Genomic DNA, 22,099 nt, shown 5'->3' on the forward strand with positions numbered 1-22,099 from the left:
ACATTTTAGGAAATCAAACCAAAAAACTCACTCCTGGCAAACTAATATGCACGCAAATAAAATGCCTCTTTTTATTCCTGAGCATCTCACCACCGAATTCATTATTCACTTCTTCATGCAAGCTGCGCGGTTTAGCTTCAAGCTCTTCTCTTAATTGCACCAGAAGTTAAGTCTGGGCGTTGGATACACACTCTAAATCCTTACGCGTGGGTCTGTGAGCAGCCTTGAGCAGCTGAGCAAGTTAGTGGGAGGGTATCGCCAACTGTCTGCTAGCTCCAAGTGGCAGTCTCCATGGATCCATCACCCCTAAACCCACAGCTCCTGTCAGTGCCTCCGATAGAATCCGCTCAAATAGAATCCAACCAGGTTCATCCCTGAAATTCAGACCTGTACCTGAAGTTACCGGTCCGGAGCCCCTGGGAGCCGCAGCGCTCACCGTGGAATATTCTGGATCGATTTCAGAGCTGTGAGTGGCGCTGCTTGCTAGAGGTCATCCTACAAGTTTCATCTTTTGTATTAAATCTTCACTTCTGTGACTCCATGTTTGGCGCTCACGTACTCGGTTCCCGGCAAAGTCAACAGCCTTCAGACTTGAAGAGGAACAGTCAAGAGCTCCTTTGATTCGGAGGAGATTCTCGATGGAGACTTTGGCGGTGGGTGGCAGAGCGGTGCACCCGGCGCCAGAGCAAAGGAATCTGGCGCCATCTCCAAGCTGGGCAACTTCGCGTTTTCCGCTAGCAGGTCCCAAGCTATAGGTATTCACGAAGCCCCAGACGGGAGGAACCCTCAGCAATCTTGTCTGTCCCAAGCTTGAAAAGGCATGGTAGTGCCCTATTGGAATAGAGACTGCGCGGAGCACAAATGCAAACCTTGGTTAAAAAAAAAAAAAACACAAAAAAACGGGCAAAAGTTTACTTTCTGTAAGCAATTAATTCCTGCAGCGCAGGCCCATTCCAGGTACAGCAAACTTCTGGGAAGCTCCTTTTATGGGAGCTGTGGATGACCCGGGGCGCTTCTAAGAGCAATGTCTCTCCTGCTTGGGGCGCCCCAGCGGTGATTCCTCCCGGACGTCGAGGGAAGAAAAAGAAGTTGGGACAGGAGCTAGCCAGAGACCCGGACAGCTACTCCCGGTGCAAAACCTTGGAAATGGCTGCTAAAGGGGTTGGGTCTCCAGACTTCTAATCCCTCCTCTTTCTCCAGCTGAGCCTTTCACCTGCTACCGTCCAGTTTACAATATAAGCGTAGACCCTAAATTAACCCAGTTCCAAAAGCTAAGCATTACAATTCCCTAAGAAAGTCATTTTAAAAACATCTAAGTGAGTTTCGGGAGCTCCTTAGAGGAAATGTTACGGAGGCAAGGAAAGGTGGGATGAGAGGGGATTATGTCCACGAAGCGTTGTGTAGGCCCCTCTATTCGAAGTACCTCGGGGAGTCCCTCAGCTCCCTAGCGATCTGCTGCAGCCACTTCAATTCTCCACTACAGAAGGGGCGGAGGTGGCCCCTGGGGAGTGGCGATGGGAACCGGGCTAATCTTTAGTCTGGTGACCTCTCGCTGGATACCGAGGGAGTGTAACTGGCCTCATGAAAACAGCCAGGAAGTCGAAACGCCAGACAGGGCAGAGAACGGAGAGGTGGCCCCACGGACTTAAAGGCATGCAGCGAGGAGCTGCCTGCCTGCAATCAGCTAACTAGTGAGGCTTGATTGAATCTACCTGTCCTCAGCAGCCTTGGAACCCCTACCCCTCTTCACGTCTCCCGACTTTTCGTTCGCGAGTGGCCCGGGGCCGCGGGCACAGGGCTGGGCGTGCGTGTGTGTGGCTGTGCGCGTGCTGGTGTGCGCGCCAGTGTGGGTGCGCAGCCCAAGCGCGGAGCCGGGCCGCCGAGCCCAGCCGCCAGCCCGGCGCCCCTCCTTGCAGCTGCCTCCTCCAAGCCGCCTCACCTGGCGCCCGCCGCCCGCCGCCCGCCCAGCCCCGCGCCGGCGCTGCCTCTGTTCAAAGTTTCCCCGGCGCAGACACCTCCGCGCTGCAGCAGCCCAGGGAGACGGCGTTCTGAAGCTGTGCCTTGGAGTGGCCCTTCTGACAACACCTCTCCGCCTCGTCCCCACCTAATTCAAGCAGAGAGTAGAAGGTTTTCCAAATTGAGGGGAGAGAAGGGGGAGGGGCATACCGAGGGAAAGAGAGGAGCGGCGTTAACTGAGAATATCCTGCCTGATGCCAGGGGATTGACTGACGTGTCTGTGGGGTTACGGAAGAAAACTGAATTGGCAGCCAAGTTGGCCGAGGAGGGGCTGGGTCCGGGTGCCAGGAAGGTGGTCCCGGTCTCCGTTTCCACTGGCGTGAAGGCTTGGAGGCGCCTCTACAGTGAGCTTTTGAACCGCCATACCCTCCCAATCCCTTGGAAAGGAGGGGCCGGCAGAGCTGAGGAGGGGGTAGTCCAGAAAAAGCCCCTGGACTTGTGTGCGTCGCATCCTTGGCTTGGGATTTTAAGGACACGAAGAAGAATTAACAGCGCCTGAAGGTAAGAGGCAGCAAAGCCGCTGCTTGAATTGCCAGAGACAATAACTTAAAATAGATGTTGGGGATGGGGTGGGGGCTAAGCCAAGTTAGGAGGATCTCTCCCGGCTGCGCCACGCGATCGCACGACCTTTGCTGGTGAGTCGGGGAGTAGCCGGTGCCGCGCTGCCCAGCCGTGAGGCAGGAAGCCGGAGGAGTGTCCTGTCCTTACAGTTTCTGAAACCTACTGAAATCGATTTCCGGCTGGGCTGTCTGTCGAGGTTGATATACAGCGTGGATTTGGTTTTTGGGTTTTAATTTTTTTTCCACAGAGGTTTTTTTTTTTTAAATTAGCACCGCAGAACCACCCCCTGGTTGCCCTAGAGAGCTGTGGGCACCGGTGAACGCAGCTAGGACGCGGTGGCAGGTGAGCCTGGCGCAGGTGGGCAGGTGGGGGCGGCGGCGGCACCGGGCCGGCGGACTCGGGGGCGCGCGAAGCCCACGCTGCCGCCTGGCCGGCTCCTGCAGCCGGCGTCGGAGCCAGGGCGCAGCGGGTCGGCTGCGGTTCCCTCCGCCTCCGCTAGGGGCTCCCAGCGGGCGCCGCGAAGCGGGTGGGTGTGGGGGCGCCGGGAGGCGGCGGGGCGAACGCGGAGAGCCAGCGTGCCCGCGGGGTGGCGGAGCCCGCGCGGCAGGGGCGGGGGACGTGAGCTGGAGTCCGGGCGCGCTTCCTAGCTCCGCGCCGCGCTGCGGGGACGCGAGTCCGAATCCTGGCTGAGCTCTGGAAAGCTGTGCCTGGAACTGGAGCCACTTCGGGGATGAGATCCTGGCCCGCGCCCCGAGGGCAGCCCCGGGAGGTAATGCTCTCTTTCTCCTCTCCCCTTTCGCCCTTTGGATCTCTGTAAATTCTCAGTCAGATACTCAGGGTGGGAGGGAGTGAAGGGTGAGAGCGAGCCTATGGGGTCTCTATCTGAAAAGGTGCCTTTCAGTGTCGCTCCGTGGTGCTCTGGTGTATGTGTATTCGAACTAATGGCCAATTTCGCCCGCCTCTCTTGAATATTTGCCGGCTTTAAGGGAAGTTTTTTGCGGAGAACACTGGGTGGCTGATCTGGGCCGGCTGCTCCGAGGTGAGCGAGGGTACCTGCTGTGCCCCCTCTAAGCCGCAGTGGACTGGAGTGCAAGACTCCAGGGATGGGGTGTGGTGGAGAAAACGAGTACCACACCCTCTTCTTTTCCTCTCCTTTCCTCTTCACCTGCTGGTAAAGTCTCCCTATTCAGCATTTTGCTGATTTCCTTTCCTGAGGGATTGGCTCAGAGAACAGAGAAAAGCTGCTGAAATACTTGGGTGGAGAGAGAGAGAGAGAGAGAGAGAGAGAGAGAGAGAGGAAGAAGGAAGTCATGGCCTGAGGATCAGAAGAGAAAGGGGGGCGAAGTTAAGCTTGTGTGTTTGAGGTAGGGGAGCAAGTGCTGGGAAATGGCCTTGGAGTTCAGTTTATTTGATGAAGTCAGATTCATTTCACATTTCACACTTTGACATAATCCAGTTTGCTGAAGCCACTAACAGATATCATCTGTGCTATGTACTGCCTTGGGCTCAGTGGGCACTAAATATGTTTGATGACTGTGCCTAGATAAAGGGAAGAGTGCTTGTTGTGTTTGGTTGGTGTTATTACCCCCGTGTCTGTCAGACAGCCGGCAATGTATGTATTTTTCAGTGTGCTGTGCTGTGTTTGTGCATAGCATATGTGGTCGTTTTACACTCAGTAATGCAATTTCAGGGTCTTCTAAAGGTGGCTCTTAACGAACACGAATATTTAGAATAATACTAAAGGAAGACTAAAAATTACCATGGGGCATGGAATATTAACAGGAATACTAAATAGAAGCTGAGATCCATCGTTTGTTAAAATATCGGGCCACATGCTGAAAGGGCAAAAAATATTTTTCAGACATTGGAAGCAGTGGTTAACATTTTTATAGAAGGAGATGTTCTTCAGTGTCCTGTCACCATCACCCAGTAGCATGCATTACTTCCAATACAGTTGGAGTGTGAGGAAGAAAAAAATGCACTTCCTGTTCAAGACCAGTAAAATGTTTTGAGATCTGCCAGGTATTTCACCTTAAGAATTTAAATGGAATGGATTTCCTATTGATGGCAGAAGTGATTTAGTTATGTAAGGCATCTATTATTTTTGATTACGATACATATATAAATTAATATTTTTATATAATAGATTTACTGTAGTGGAAATGGAAGCAGGACAATTTATTGATGGTTTTCATTCCTGAATAACACATGTCATTGTCTCAGCGAAGATTTATATAAAGTTTGTCATTCATGTGTTATATTGGTTGGTTCTCTGGGTGGAAGGCAAGAATATATATCTTGATGAAGCCCCAAAAGGATGGCTTATGTTCTTAAAAGCCACTGTTTTAGAAATGTTTATGATATGAAAAAATGATACTCATCTAAATATAGGTACTACATATATAGAGAATAATCATGTATTTGTTGAATTAAATTAACCAAGACAAATACATATTTAGGGCTCAAATGTATTTCTGAAAGACACTTCTAAAACCAAAAGAAGATCTGCTATGAAGATTGTGTGTATATGATGCATAAAGGAAGTTTTGTTTCTAGACATTTAATCGAATCAAACTAGTGAGGTTGGTTTGTAATCTCAAATTCAGTTTTAGGACTCCATCTCTAAAGATGCTTTCCTCTATAATAAATGTGATTTTAAAAGAGATCAAACATTGAAATGTTCCAAAGCTGCTGTGGACCAGAATACCATTTGAGTCCTCTGAAACTTCATGTCAAGAATAAGAAGTGATAGGAAGTTGTCACAAATTAATTGGCTTGATGCTTCAATTAATAACTGATCATTATCTGGCTCTGGTAGTCATTATGGTTGATTTCATTTGGTCTCTGGATATTCTATGAAAGGACTCTAGGTGGAAATGTTTTCCTGTAGTACAAGGAGAGGGGGTCACTACATGCAAACAGGCTTGTCAGTTACTGATTCTCCAATTTGGTTGTCTTGTATCCTTAAGAAAGCATGTTAAATTGAAAAGAAAAAAAAACATCAATTTTCTCAATTTACCTAAATATTTATCTTGGTCATACCCCTCAACCAACTTCTGAGTACTCTGTAATTTTTGTTGACATATGTCACCAAGCCAATCCCCTTTATGGTTTAGTGGCTACTTTGATGTTAATACATTTAAAAACTATTTAAGCATAAAATACCATATTTCCTGAAAGAAAATAAATTGAATTTAAAAAGAGTATTGGGTAAGGAAATTAAAGGAGAATAGGAGGGAAAGGTTAAATATCAGGTATCAGGCTTACCTATCTAATGGCATATACTTCTGTGATTTTTTTTTGTTATGCTTCTAAAGAAATTCTCCCTCCCTTTCATCCTTGCTTGCTTTCTCCCTTCCTTCCCCCCTCCCTTCCTTCTTTTTCTTTCCTCTCTTTTTTCCTTAAAAATATTTTCTTTGGAATGAAATCCATGATAATTTACAGTTATTTTACAATGGTAAGTCCGTAATTTATTTTTAAATGGGTGATAGTCTTTAAATGTGAAGATTGTTGCATTTATTTTTTAATTTTATACAAAAATTGACAGGAAGGTAAGTTTGGGTCTTCAGGGAGTCCGCGTGAGTCATCAGTTGATTATTATCTCTTAAATTGTAAATGTATCTTGTGTCTGGCTACAACTTCACTGCCTCTTGTTTCTGGGAAGTATGAAAACATGGATAGATATTCATTTGATATAGATGGACAGCCTAAGAATGTGATGCATTTGTGCTTTGAGTGGCTTATTTTCATATGATTAATACTCTGTGAACAAATTGATCGATGTAATCAAATATGTAATGTTCGTATTCAGCAAGTAGTAGAGTCACACTTGTCAGTGTATATCGGTTCAGAAATTAATAACCTATTTTAGGAAACCTTAACTTCATATAAACCTTAATAAAAGTTACTTTTTTAAAAAAAGTGGTACCACTCAACATATACAGTTGCTGTTATCTGTTCTTAAATGTCCTCAAGAGAGAAAATCCTAGTTCTAAAAATCTCCCAAGAGAGACTAATTCGGTGCCACTGGGAGGCAGCATGAATAAATAGAAAAAGCAGTTGATCTGACACCAGCAGACTGGAATTCTACTGTTTCTCATGACTAGCAGTGTTGCTTTTGAAAAGCTGTCTTGTTTTTACTAAGGCTCAGTGTTGATTTCTGTACAATGGGAATATTTAATATCTAGTCTATTTTTGTGTTTAAAATTTGATAACAGCTAGCTTTAAGCATTAGAAAAAGAAAAAACTTTTATGCGCAAGTAAATGTCTGGCATTGTAGCACTTGATAGAAGAATAAATAAAACATATTTAAAAATGTTTATAAAACTTCAGTAATGTAGCATGGATTTTGATATGCCTTTGATGAGAGAAATATTTTATCTCAATAAGCTATTAGCATGTATCATGAAAGTAAAATTTAAATTAATATGTATGTATGGGAGATGATTTTCTCAAAGTTATTAATATGGCACACATTTTGTGATATATGGAAATCTTGTAATGTTTATTGTATGGGCCATAAAAGTTCATTTGGCCATTTGTGCTGTTCTTAAAGTTTTGATAACAAGGAGGAGGCAAAGGAAAAACAGTTAAAATATTCTTTAATAATAGAGTCTCCTGGTTTTTTGTTTTTTGTTTTTTTTTGCAATTCTACATTTTTCTTCTTCTTGTGAGTATACTTTATATGACACAGGTGGCAACTATCCTTGCTTTCATTACTGTCAGGTCAGTTACCCAATTTTTATGAACACAAAAAATATTTAATGTGTGGAATGCTTTGTTCAGTGATTTAATCTATTGAACACAAACCTAATATACTATCTTAGGTTTTTACAGTGGAATTTGCCCAGGACTCAAACTATTTGTCCTATTTTATTTTATTGGCTTTAATGCCAATAATATTAGTTATAAGTTATTTTCAACATGTGAATTAGGTAGAAAATAAATGGTAGCTATTAAATGACTCATGAATTTGAATAAAACTTTAAAAACCCCATTGAAATAATTATGTGCTGTTTTCATAAAATATGAAGCTTGCTATGATTTGACTAGAATGCATCTTGTTACTTTTCTAAACGTATTCACTAGTTAATATTAAGAATAGCCTGTCTTTATTGGCTGCAAGGGTAAGCAAAACACCATTTCCTTCCCTAGAGTTTTGGTGTCATTGTCAATAAAAACTATGAGTGTATTTTCTCTAACAAAATGAGTAAGACAAAATGCAAACCTGGGAACCTAGACTAGAAAACAAATTACATTTTTGTTGTTATAGGTATAATAGAACATTATATCAAATTGCCTATAAAAATAGAATTATTGTCTTTACAAAAATCGTAACTGAAGCTTAGTGTAACAGAAATATATGCAAAAATATAAGATTCCCAGCACATGCAGTTCTAGGTAGCACCATAGAGTTTGTGAAATGGATTCTAAATTGGACGACATAAGAGGATTTTGTGTCTTCGCACAATCTCATTCTATTATAATGTAACTATGGTTAGCTGCAAGATATCTATCTAGTAGCCAGCATGAAGAGAAATAATTAGCATAAAAACTGTATTGCTCCAGGGGTACCAGGAGAGTCAACAACAGTGCCTTGTGATAAATGTTGATTTTTGAAATGGTGAGCTTCATTTTTCAAAAGGGAAGTGCCTTTATTTTCTGAATGATTTTTGATTTGACCTTTATATACACATATATGTATATGTATATTATCATGTAATATGTATGCATGTTTTTTATATATACTTTATATATATATATATATATATATATTCTGTCTGTATATACAGAGCATATGCATGCACAGGGAGGAAGAGTCTCTGTATGTGTATATATGTATGTACATATATATGCATATGTACATACATATATACATACATGCATACATATATGTATGTATATATGTACTTGCATATATATACATACATACACACGTGTGTGTATATATTTATACATATATGTGTACATATTTATATATATATGTGTATATATTTATATATATATATATATATATATACACATACACATAGCCTGCAGAAAGCAGTCCTTGTGAGGTTAACATGTGACTGTTACCTACTAGTTATGCATATGATTATGGATTGCAATTATTTTTTCTTTATGCAGTTTTATTTGTAGTTAATGTTAAAACCATAGCTTTGGTCTCAATTAGTTAAATTCACATCAATTAATATGCAAATATTTATTGTTGATAAACTAATTATCTGTTTGATAATCAGGATATATTGGTACATGAGAATTTGTCCTTATTCATAAGAATTTTGTGTTCTTGTTGAGCAGAGAAGACAAAAATCAGTGATAAGCTAACACAAACAGAATAGACTATCACTTCATTCAGGATATTTGTAGTTAAATATCTATTGTTTCCAAGGCTATACAAAATAACAATACAAGAGTTGTGTCTCCAGGCAATTCAGAACAGGGTGAAGTGTGAGTGGTCTGGAAAAGATTCATACCTCCGGGTGGGGGTGTTGGGGGGGCACTGGGCTGAGAGTGAGTATAATACTGTAAAAGTAAATAATAAATATATAAACTCTAATAATTAAAGCAATGCAAAATAACACAATAGTAAGATAGGCTTTGCTGATGAGTTGACACAAAGAGGAAAACACTGACAGACTCCTTGTGTTGGTAAGGGAGTAGGGAAATAAACACTCATATACATGATTATTGTCATTTTACTTGAATATTTATTAAATGAAAAATGCTCATAATAATTGGCTTTATAGTTCCTCTTTTAGGAGTTCATCCTGTAAAATGCTTTCATGAATCTGTAGCAATATATTATGTATACCCAAGAAGAAATAGATAACTTGAATGACTTGTGTCTTTTAAAGAAATTGTACCTATCGTTAAAACTATTCCCACCAAATTGGTGAATTGGTAAATAAGTTATATTCATACTATGGAAAATGTTCATCAACGAAAAGGAATGAAATACTGATACATGCTACAACATGGATACACCTTTAAAACATTATGCCACATGAAAGAAGCCAGAAACAACAACAAAAAAAGCATATGATGTAATAATATGAAATGTACAGAAAAGACAATCTGTGGATTGTTTAAAAGTAAAGTGTGTCTTGTCTGGCACTGGCAGTGGGGATGGTGAGTAACTGCATACAGGCACAAGGAATCTTTTGAGGCAATGGAACTGTTCTGTAATAGGATTGTGCTGATGGTTGCACAAATCTGTAAATTTACTAAAAATAATGTAATTGCTTGCATAAAATGAGTAAATTTCATGGTATTTGAATTAAGTGGCAAATCAGCTATTAAAAACCCAAACTCAAAACAAAAAAAATCTTCCCACAAAGTAAACTTAAGGCACAGATGACCTTACTAATAAAATCTTCCTCATATTTAAGGAAGAAATAATACCAGATCTATATAAACTCTTTCAGGAAATTGTAGAGGAGGGAATATTTTCCAACTATGAGACCAACTTAAAAGGTATTATAAGAAAAGAAAACAGCAGGCCAATATCCTCCAGAATATAGATGTAAACGTTATTGATGAAACTTTAGCAAGTATAAATAGCAATGGCAGATAAAGATAATATATCATGAACAAGTTAAGCTCATCCCAGAAATGCAGTGTTGGTTTAACATTAGAAAATCAATCAAATAGTTCACCATATTAACAAAGTAAAAAGAAAAACCATATGGCCATCTCAGATGCAGAAAAAATATTGGAAAATATGACATTTATTCTTGATAAACTGTTAGCAAATTAAGAATAGAAAGGAACTTCTTCAACTTGATAAGGAACATCTCCAATAAACCTAGATCCAAGATCATACTTAATGGTGAAAGACTAAGTGCTTTTCCTTTAAGCTTGGAAGAAGTGTAAGAATGTATGTTATCATCACTTTTACTCAATGTTTGTAAAGGAAATCATTTAAGTAAGGCAAGAAAAAGACTCAGGCAGAGAGATTAGAAAGGAGGCACAAAATTGTGTAAACATGATTTTATTAAATAATTGAAAAAATCTCCAAATTTCTAATAGGAAAATAGATAAACAAATGTTACCATATTTATGCAGTGCATTTCTGATTTAGTAAGACAGTAAGTGGAATGTTGTAGTTCTTTAAATACCATCATGGGAAAATCCCCAATATCTATTGTTAAGGAGGAAAATATGGTTGTAGAGCAATACTTACTCTATAGTGAATTGATTGATTAATTATTCAGTTATTTATTGGGTACCTCTTTTGTGTTAAGCACTAAAGCAGGTAGTCCCTGGGTCATATATTATCTGTGGGAAGAGGACAAACATAATCCTGCTCTTGAGAAACTTACAGGCTAATGAGAAAGAATTTACATCAACTAAAAGAAATACATAATGAGAAATTGTGTTATGTGCATATAAGAAATTAAGTTTAATGACAGGGATTTATCCATGAGGTTGGGAGAAAGATAGAAACATTTTTCTGAGAGGTGTCTGATTCCTAGTGAGCATTCAGTTGAGAACTATTTTTATAATAGACTAATCCAAATCATTCATCCTTCCTTTGTTAACTCATTTCACTTCCTATCTGGTAAACTGAAGGAATACATGTGTACTTCCTTATCACACTAACTTTTCCTGTGTTGTTAGTTACAGTCTTTTCTCACTTTGAATAATGCCCATAATCATCTGCATTCTTCTAGCACCTACTGTGAACAAATGCACTATTTTATGTGCATTCACACTTGCCTAAGGCACATCTTAATACATTTGTTTAGTCTCGAATTGAAACGCATTTCTTAATGTGTAATTTTTATTTTCTCTGGTTACAAAAGTAAAACATTTGTATCATAAATGTATTTAGTGTCATAGCAATACATAATATACAAAGTGAAGGAATTTCCTGGAGCTCCCTCGTACCAAAGGTTTGACAAAGCAGGAAGCTATGTTGGACAAGAAATATGCAGAGTGAGTGGATGTGAAGAGTGAGACTAAGTGCTGTGTGGATAATAGGCAAGAGGATTAAGTGTCCAGGGACCAGAAAACAGCTAAGAAGATAGATGTCAAATGGAATTTTTCAGGCACAATATTGTGCTTTGTGCAGTGGTACTGCTTCACATATACATTAGTCTTAGTAGCATTAGTGTGATTGGATTCCTGGTAGTGGTTGACGACAGAATTCATTTTTTCATCAGAGTTGGGTTAGCATCATGTGAATAAGAGACATGGGTCATAAAGCATGTGAATAAGACATGAGTCTTAAGAGTATGAGTCATGCTCTCCCTTTTGTCTTTTCTGTAGGTGGCCTTAACCATCTACTCCATTTACCCATGCCTTTGATACATTCCTGACAAAAGATTCCCTCCAAGTAGTTGTATAACATAACCTTAAACACTGAAGTCTGTGTTTGTCTGGCTGTACATGGTTTTAATTGATATTTTTCTTTTTTTCCATAAAAACTCCTTCTATCTAACTAAAGTAGATTGATTCTTGTCCATTGCTCCTGCTTTCTAAAGAACTTTTTAATTATAATCAGTGAATATCATTCTAGAACATATTCATGAGTTAGCGATCTTACTTTATTTTTGTAGATGGTTAAATTAAATGGAAGCATTTGCATATATGGTTGGTCCAAGATCTTCTCACAGGTACTGCATAAACTTTCAATAAAAATTTACTCTATCATTTTGTCTTTAATTACATTGAAAATACGTGTGAACAAGATTGATGAAATAAATGTTAAATGAAATACATTCTGCATGTTATTTATAGATTCTTATGTAGCTTAGCAAAATAGTTAGACCTGGGTGACTGCTAAAAAGAAGTGGATTTGATGACCTTTCTGTTGGACCTGGAGCATCTGGTCCTATTCATCAACCTATAGGAATGCCTACTGTGGATTTTACAGAAAGTTTAGGAGTTTGAAACTAGAAGTATTACTAGCTGACTCAAAAAAGAAAGTTCAATGATTATATTAAAGTAAAGCTCAAGGAAGAGTATGGAGTTTGATTCAATATAAATTAATGGTTTCAAATTACAGCTTGAGAATATGGATGATAATCAGATTTTCTGTCTGTAATAATGGTAGAAAACCATGGAAATTATTTGCATGTTAGGGGGATAATTATTCATCTTTCCATTTAGCTCTCCTTGTGGAATTAGAAAGACTATAGATATATCAATTATAAGAATTATTTTATAAGAATAAAGTGCTAATCAATGTAATTATTAATTCATACTTAATTTTTAGATGTTGGAAACAGTATTTAAAAGTAAAATAATCTAGTACTTACTAACAAAGCCACTTAATTTAAAAATATATCTCCATGGCTCTGCACAATGGGATTCCTGCAACTGGAATAGTCTTTTTCAGACCACATGGGAAGTCTCCTACTTTTATTTAAAAATGAACCTCAATAAATGATTCTCAATAAATCATTCCAAAAGTCCTGGAATCTCTCTACTTTTACAAGCTTCTGTTTTTATGTGTATTATTTAATGTATTATTATATTTGTTAATTGGCTTATTTATCTTTCCAAATCACATAGTAATCCTGGAAGGTGAAAATTATATCTTATTTATCACCATTAAAAATATCTTTACACATAGTTCTTATTAAATATTTTTGAAATGAAATATGATTTTTAGAACATTTTGATAGTTTTAAATAGTATCCCAAACCATAGTGCTACTGTTTCCAATTGGTAAAAGAAGTAACATGCAATGACTAAAAGTTTAAAGATTTGGTTTCAAAATCTGACTGCCATTGATTGCTGGTTGTTGGACCTTGAACAATCTTTTCATCTCATAATGTGGTAGTTTGCTGAAATGTAAAATAAGGGTAAAAAACACTTTTCTGGTCTGCATGTCTTGCCTGAAGTTTATGATGATAGGATAAATTATGAGTGTAACATAAACTTACAATTAAAAGCCACTGATAAAATAATCTTCAGTGAAATAATTTACATCACTTTTCTAATCATGAGAGGTTTGTACAGAAAAGTGAAACCAATGAACTTGAAATCTCTTTCTTTCTATTGGATTTTCACCACATTTTTATAGCAGTTTCATCACATTTTAATATAATATTAATTTGATTTTATAGGTTATAAAACAGAGATAACAATACACATTAGACTATTGTTGTTTAAACACATATTTATAGATGGCTTAGTTGATAACTTTCATGTAGTTTTTTAGACCTGGATTGACGATTGTTGAGCAACTGTTTGTATCTGTATAAGCACTTTTTACCATCTCTTCTAATTAGAGCCAGTTTAAAGTGAGTGAATTGTATGATATGTGAATCATATCTCCATAAGGCTCTTATGAAAATATTTATGTGGAATTTGTGCCTAAAATACCCATGAGTTTATGCAGATATAAACACATGATCAACTGAATGAATGAATTGGGAAGACTAGTCAAACCTATGCAGAACAATTTCAGATAATTTATGTAGATACTTGCCCTCAAGGAAGTGGAGTATAATTCTCCACTCTTTAAGCATGGCTGCACATAGTGACTTCCATCTAAAGAGTTAGTATGGAAAGGAGGAGGAAAAAGTAACCTTACTCTACAGAAACCAGACAAACGTGACCTCAACCAAGTGACCAAGGTCAACATCAACAGTGGTAATCATAGTGATAGAATGTACCCTTGAAATAGTATAATGGTTTACCTCTGTGGTCTTCCTCCCAAAAATGTATAACTTCAGTCCAATCGTGAATAAAAATATGCACATCCCAACCGAGGAACATTATACAAAATACCTGGTCAGTACCCCTCAAAAATGTCAAGCTCATTAAAAACAAGGAAAGTCTGAGAAACTGTCATAGCCATGTTGAGGAGGAGGAGAAGGATGTATGACAACTAATATAATATGGTATCCTGTATGGGATACTGGAATAGAAAAATGACAGTTGTTAGAAGTTAAGGAGATCTGAATAAAGTATAGACTGTAGTTAACAGTGATGTATTCATATTTGTTCATTAATGCGGCAAATGTTCCATACTTATGTGAGATGTTTATAATAGGAAACACTGGCTGTAAAGTAGATAAGAACTCTTTGTGCTATGAAATTTTGTATATATTTTAACTATTTTTTAAAAAAACGTCTGTTTAAAATTAAAACATTGTAGTCAATTTACATAAAAACAATCAATATTTATATTTTGAATATTTGAGCTCTTTAAACATGGATATCCTATTTTCTTCTTTGATGCTTCCTGTATCACTGAAAAAGAAAAATTCAAAGATTAAGATTAAATAGTTACTGATTTAATGGTAGTTTGTATCTGGGAGTTCTACTACTAATGTGTTCTGATACTATAAAGGGTTATCACTCTGTACCTAAGTCTAGTTTGTTGGAAATAAATTACGTTGTTCGTCTCTGCCCACCATTCCTATTTGGCCAATGTTACAGAGTCTAATCAGATTTTCTGCCATTCATTTTGCTGTGATGGAGCATTTTCCTAGGTGTTTGTGACTTAAGTCAGATTATCACTGCATTTTTATCTTTAATTTGGTTTCATGTATCTGGGAAAAATTCCAGGGTAATGTAGCTTGATTTCTAAACATATTTCCTAATTCTGTAACAGCTTTTTATCTTAATGCTTCTGAGATTCTCTTGGTTATATGTGATAATTTCCTCTGATTTTCTTAAGGTATTCTGATAGTTTTCATTAAGGTTCACTTTAAAGTTTTTTTTTTTCTTCTTTCATTACTTTGTTCCTGATTTACTATACTCTTAAAATTTTACTTATCTAGCACAAGCTGTTTTTTGTTTTTATTTAAGCAAACTGGTCTTTCTCCACCTGGCTTTCACTATTTTCCATTCAAACCTGCTCTATGGGGCTAAATATTTTCATGCTTATGAATAAAATGTCAGAAAGGTCTCCTATTTCCTTTACTCTGAGAGAATAAAATGTATGGCAATCACTGCTAATCACATGAATAGTGACATTTCTTTTACTCACTATTCATATCATAAGGAGGTCTTAAATTTATTTAATATGAAAAATTTCCCAGCATTTTTCTGGCCACTTCTATTGAGAAAAGGCGGGTTGGTCAGCCTTTCCTGTGTTTCCCCCAGTTGGCCTCTATGCTTTCTGCCCTTTTCAAGGATGCTGCCTCTGGCTATGCTAGGGTTAAGCCTCAGAAAGGTAGGAGAAGGAAAGGTGAAGCGTGACTTGATTAATTTAAATGTAACCCTGGATGAACTTTCCCTGGGTTTGGTGGATTCTCTTTCTTTTTCAATGATTCTTTGTTTTACCTTCAAGGGGTATAGTGGATGTGAATGCTGTCAAAAATTTCCAGCTGTGTGCCTCCTGGACACATGGTAGGATTGAACTTCCTGGCTTTCTGTGGTTTGGGAGGGTATTTACTCAGTTCTGATTAATGAGCTTTGAAGTTTTGAACAAAAGTGAAAAATGTCACTGATAGGCTAAACTTGGATGAGAGTCTCCAGAAATCTTTATTTTTCTTCAGACACTGCAGATTACAAATTTAAAGATGATGGCTATTGTTTCAACATGAAATCACCAAAACTTCAATGAGAGGAACCAGCATCTGCCTCTCACAGACCTGCAACAAGCCATGATACTTGAACAAGAAATTAATCTTTGTGGTTTTACACCATTAAAATTAATGGATTGTTTGTTAGCACAGCCTAATGTAACCTATCGAGACAAAGAGGTGTTTGCATTTCTCAGAGGCCCTTGCTGGAACTATTTAGCTAAATTTTCTTTGATACAGGAAATGCATTTTTTTCCAGTTACATGCAGAATATTTCTCCCTCAGTCCCTGGAAATCTGGAAATTTGTTCCCTATGTTGGAATTACTCCATTTATCTAGGCATTCTTCTTGAACAGAATTTGAAATATCTTTCAGCAAACTCTTTCTTCTTAGTTGCCCTCTTTAGTCTTCAGGAAACATTTATAGAATCTTCCTCTTCCAGGGAGACTGTAGCTAACAATTCACTCGGCTCGGCTAGGAATACAGTGTTTTAATTCAATGAACGTACGGCTTAAAAAATAATGACACAAATTGTGCTGTACTAATCCTCTGGAGCTCTCCTGCAATGAATGTCTTAGGTGAGGACTTCTAAAATGCATACTAGATATTAACTCTTCTGCCCCCAAGCATAGAGGTATACATATAAGCTTCTGAAGTGGTCTCCCTAAAGTTTCTTCAAAGTTTGAGGTAAAGTGGTAGTAGAGGAATTATAGCCGCTCAACAATTCCCCATCCCCTTCCCAGGCAAAAATATTTCTCTTCCTTGTTTCCAAACTTCTCAGCCACTTATGCTGCAAGGGATGCTGACTTATAAAACTGGTGGTTCTTGAAAGCCTCTTTTACAAGTTCTGCATAGATCACCTAGTGTTTTGATTAAAAATGTGAAGGTTCTTGTCAACTATTTGGTTGTTGGATTTTGGGTCTTAACTGAAACCAATGCAAAAATGTCTCCTTTTAACATCTTGTTCTAAGAACATTCTTCCAGAAGATTATAAGAGCATAGTTTATGTCCTTCAGTATTTTTAAGCCATTTATAAATTAAATTAAAAATACATTTACCTACAACTGCGGAGTCATGGCCTCTTGGAAGGAATTACAATATGATTTATAGGAAGTCCTGGCATATTATTATTATTTTTTTCTTAAAATCAATATGGTGCTGTGCCGAAATAGTTAAATTCACTCACTACTCATTAAAGCTATTTGGTGTTCCATCATGTACTGCTAAATGGAAATTTTTGAAGATACTTAAGTAAAGTGTATTTATTCTTTCCATTTTCAGAATACCCATGTGAAAACTGTTGCTGTCAGTTACTGTACATTTATTTCAAAAGATTGCTCTGGCTTAAACAATGACTCAATCTTTTCGACTGTTTGATTACATTATAAGTAATATGAAACACTCTTGGGTTTGTGCAGCAAAGGACTGTGAAACTTTACAAAAGCATAATATTATATAATAATAATCTTAGCCAATGCTCACTATAAAATTTTAAACTTAATGAAACCTTGAAATGAGTTGCTGCATTTTGTTACCCTGAATTGAAACACTTAATTGCTTTAGTTAGCAAACACACCTCAAATAAGGAACCATTCTGGTACATAAATGCCATTATAACTTTGAAAATATTATCTATTATTATCATTATAGTTTTATCTGTCTTCTGATTCACAGTCCCTCATGTAACAAGTATAATCACATTTCAAAGATCTATCCCAAGTTAATGATCAGAAGTAGAAATTGTCATACAAAATACTTTTGAAAATCCTTTTGTCTTTGAGGATGTTCTAAATAACACTTGATGAGTTTGAGCAGTACCAGATTTTGAGTAGATTTTTTAATGGGCCATTTAAAAACTCTAGTCTAAGCTGGGCTATCCTATGACTGATAGTTACATACAGTTGTAAGTTACTCACTTCCAAAGGATACTAGGTATTTAAGCTATACATTTCTGAGCACCAGAAGTTTCTTTGTAATATTTGTAGAGTGTGACTACTATTACATACAGATGATTTAATGGATTTGTAAAATTCCAGCACTTTAGTCTACAGGCTAAAGTTTCGAAGGTACCTATGAAAACAGCTTAAGTGAAGTTAAATGGACTTGAGGCAGGGAAAAATAAAAGTAAATAAAGAAGGTATTTCTATGGCCAGTTGGAACTGAGAATACCTCACAGATCTTAGTAGTGAATAGAAGAGTGAGTTATCTAACCTGGGATAATGGGAAAGTGTGAGAAAGAATGCACTATGATACCAGGCAAACACTGACATATTTTCCATTAATTCTGACATTTTTTCAAGGTTTTCTCAGCCCCAGCCCAGAACACCAAGCATTTTTTTTCTGCCATCTAGAAAATTTTTCATACACTACTCATTAAACATCAATTGTCTGTATACACTTTCATAGCCTTTGTATTGCTTTTTAATTAGTTAATTTGGGTTAATGTTTTATCTCAAATTAGACTATAGACTTCTTTAGATTTCTTTTGCATGTTTAAGTCTGAGTACACTTAAGAGTATTCAACCTTCACTTAACACTGGTGAAACGTTGTCTATCAAGATAATGGTGATATTTGGGAGACTATCCCATCACGATAACCATTTTGCAAAGTGAGATAAGGAAACCACGATTTTTAATATTTTTATGTATAACATATCCTTGTATCTTAAAAAATTTTCAGGTTGCATATATTACACATAATATATCAATAAGATGGTGATGCTATGAAGAGCTAATAAGACCATTTTAAACTATAATAAAATATCCCATGCTATTGTAGACATCTTATACATGATAAATATGAAAGGAAAGAAGTTATCAGTCAAATTAAATCTATTCTAGCAACAAGGGGGAACCATGGAAAATCAGGTCTTTTATGAAAATTGGAAGTTACGTGAATAGGAAGCATATGTAAGTAAATTCCAGACATTTTCTTGACTGGAAGTAGTTATAAGATGCTCTGTAGGTCCCCATTTGATAACTTAATGTCATTTCTTTGTTAGAACCATTAATAAGAAAAGAATAAACTACAATATGTCCAAGAACGTATAAAGTATCAAACATTTTCCTTCAGTCTTTCTTATTTTTTTAATCTAACCTGGAGCACGTGGAAATGATTTGTGTGATTTTATTTTCTAGGTTTCTCCAAAGGTGGTGAATAATTAGTACCATTCTAGATAAAGAGATAACTTACATTCATTGATGTCTCAGGGCACTACTGCATAATTTGACTTTAAGTATCTGTTGAGATAAAGTACCTGTGGCATTAAAAATGCTGAATTAATGTTTTTATAACACAGGACTGCAAAGCAATTGCTTTACTCTTGCATATTGACATCTGTGAAAGAACCTTTATGTATTTAGTGTCATCAAGTATGTTCAGATGAAATTAGCTGCTTTGTTGGTGATCAAAATTCAGTATGAGAAAAATATTTTTTCTATTTGATACTTCATAGATCTTTCTCTCTTAAATTTTTTCTTATTAGCTGTTAATCAAATATAATATTTACTAATTAGTTGTGGAGAAAAGGGAAACATAATACACTGTTGGTGAGAATGTAAATTGGCACAGCCATTATGAAAACAGTATGAAAGTTTCTAAGGAAATTAAAAATAGGAAAAATTGGAAAACAATTTAATAGTTTCATGTAAAATTAAACATGTCCTTAATATATGACCCAGAAATTGGATTATCAGGCATTTATTACAGAGGCTCTCTCTCTCTCTCTCTCTCTCTCTCTCACACACACACACACACACACACACACACACACACACACAATTACAGTGTTAATTATAGATTTTTTTAATGATAACCAAAAATAAACAATAAAATCAATAAAATGCTTTCCATTAGGTGACTGGTTAAACAAACTGTGGTATCCACAGCATAGAATTCAACTCAGCAATACAAAGGAATGACATGATGATCAACATTTTTATATAAATCTCCAGGTAATTATGCTGAACAAAACAGCCAATCTCAAAAGTTTACATACCATATGGTTCTATTTATGTATTATTTTTGAAATGACTAAATTATAGAAATTGAAAAAAGATTAGTGTTTGACAAAGTTTAGGAGTTGGGGTGGTTTGGGTTACAAAACAACACAAGCCTTCCTTGAGGTGTTGGAGCTGTTCTGTATCTGGACTGTGATGGTAGGTGGCAGATATATGATCCTACTCATAATATAAAGGTGTATAGAACTAAATATAAAAGAAAATCACAAATGAGTATAGGTAATACTGAGGAAATTTGAATGTGATGAATAGCTTGTTTCAACGTCAATATCCTGGTGATATTGTACTATAATTTTGTAAGATGTTAACATGGAGGAAATCTTAGTAAAGGGCACCCAAAATTGCTTATGAGATATTTGAGGGTGAATTTCAAGGTGGGGTTGGTAGCAATAGGAGACAGCCTGTGGCCATCCAAACAGCAGTTGACTCATCTGTTTATTTGGACAATAAACATGATTCCTAGGGGTGTTTCCTCAAAGGAGGTACGTGGCCTGGGTGCCTCAGCCACCTTGAATCAGTAGTTGTCATTAATGAGCACCTATTGTATATAAAATCCTGGGCTCAATGATGTGTAAGCATGACCTTGTCCAATCCTCATGCAGCCCTAAGGGATCAGCTCATTTCATAGAGAGGGAAGGTGAGTCTCAGAGAGGGGAAGAGTGTCCAGATTACTGCAGTCAAGGCTGGAATCCTCCCATTCATTCACCACTGCTGTTACCTAGCTTGGGACACCCATCTCAGACTGCAGTAATTTGAGGGATAACCTGGCTTTTTGGGATGGGCCCCACAAGCCTGCAGTATAATCTTCCCTTTGCATGGCATCAATGGGGGCATGGCTGCATGGCCTATAGCAGTGAACATTACAGGAGAAAGACTTCAGTAAACTCAGGGTGAGTTGTGAAGAGTGGACCTCAGAGTCGCATAGAAACTCTCCTTGAAAGAACCAACGTGTTTCTAACTTGGGAGAGGCCAGACACAACACAGTGAGTGACTGAGGAAGAGTTGAAGAATTAGACAGGGAAAACAGTAAAGATGCCACTTCCCAACTCTTGCCAAATCCCCAGCCCTTTGCAGGTTTCCAAGCCGGAGATGAACATGAGTTAGGGGAGTAGCAGCAGCTCTAAATTAAACTTATTGAAGATTTGGTCATAAAAATTGTACTTGTTATTAATACCTCAAAGGCTTAAGAATCTACTCCCCTTGAAAATCAATAAGCTAGGCAGAAAAGAAGTGAAGGAATAGAGGATGCCAGGCAGCAAGAGCACACCAGGAGGATCTTTAAGACTGGAGAGGATATGATATGTTCAGGTTCACAATGCCTGTGATGGGACTGAGTGGAGACAAATGGAGTGGGTGAGCATGGTGTACCAGATTTTAGGCCGAATGGTAAGCAGACAGTAGGGGTATAAATTAGGCTCTGAAAACTCAGAGAGCCTAAAGGAAAAAACATGTCAAAGGCAGTTTCAGGTCAGAGAATATGTGGTCCTAAACAAAGGCAGCGGTAATGGGACAAAATAGTTGGAGATGCATTTTGGTGTGTTTGGATGTAAATAATGAGGTCAAGGAGAGAGTCTATTAATCCCAGTTTCATATACTCCTCTAATTCTCCTTTATCCCCAGAAAAAGGCAAGGTTATTGTCATCATATATAGTGCCTTTTGAGAACTACTAAAAGATTCTGCCTCTTGACAGATGAATGGTAAAAAGTGAGCATCCCTGGGCATAAAGTTGCAAAGAAGTACACCTTCCTTTAAGATGCCACAACACCTGTCAGTCCTGAAATGGGGCACTGCATAGTTTGGCAAGTGGAGCAATAAGGACTGGGTTTCAGTCCCTACTTCTCCACACAGCCAACATCCTTTGTGAAGTGAATAAACTGTAGAACCATGGGACTATGCCCTGACCACAGCCAGAGAGATGGAGTTTCTTAAAACCTATAACCCTTACTGGGTTTTTATCAAAGGGGATCTATGAGGTGCAGAAAATCAAACACAGTAACATCAAAAAAAAATT

The 22,099-nt window shown here is 37.6% G+C and overlaps 1 protein-coding gene across 3 annotated transcripts in view; it reads left to right on the plus strand.

The window, feature by feature from the left end:
• Nucleotides 1-1,274: 1,274 nt before the first annotated feature.
• Nucleotides 1,275-22,099, plus strand: part of LINGO2 (leucine rich repeat and Ig domain containing 2) — a 1,269,869-nt gene continuing 1,249,044 nt past the window's right edge. For 2 of the 3 annotated variants that reach the window (XM_032300226.1, XM_032300225.1), the window contains exon 1: nt 1,275-2,517. The gene's annotated coding sequence lies outside the window, so the exon portion shown is untranslated. Of the gene's footprint in view, nt 2,518-3,167; nt 3,347-22,099 lie in introns of those variants that run through there. The other variant, XM_032300227.1, reaches the window with a different exon arrangement.

This window comes from Sapajus apella, unplaced genomic scaffold (genome assembly GCF_009761245.1).
Source record: "Sapajus apella isolate SASKATOON/1434 unplaced genomic scaffold, GSC_monkey_1.0 scaffold42, whole genome shotgun sequence".
NCBI classification, from domain to species: Eukaryota; Metazoa; Chordata; class Mammalia; order Primates; family Cebidae; genus Sapajus; species Sapajus apella.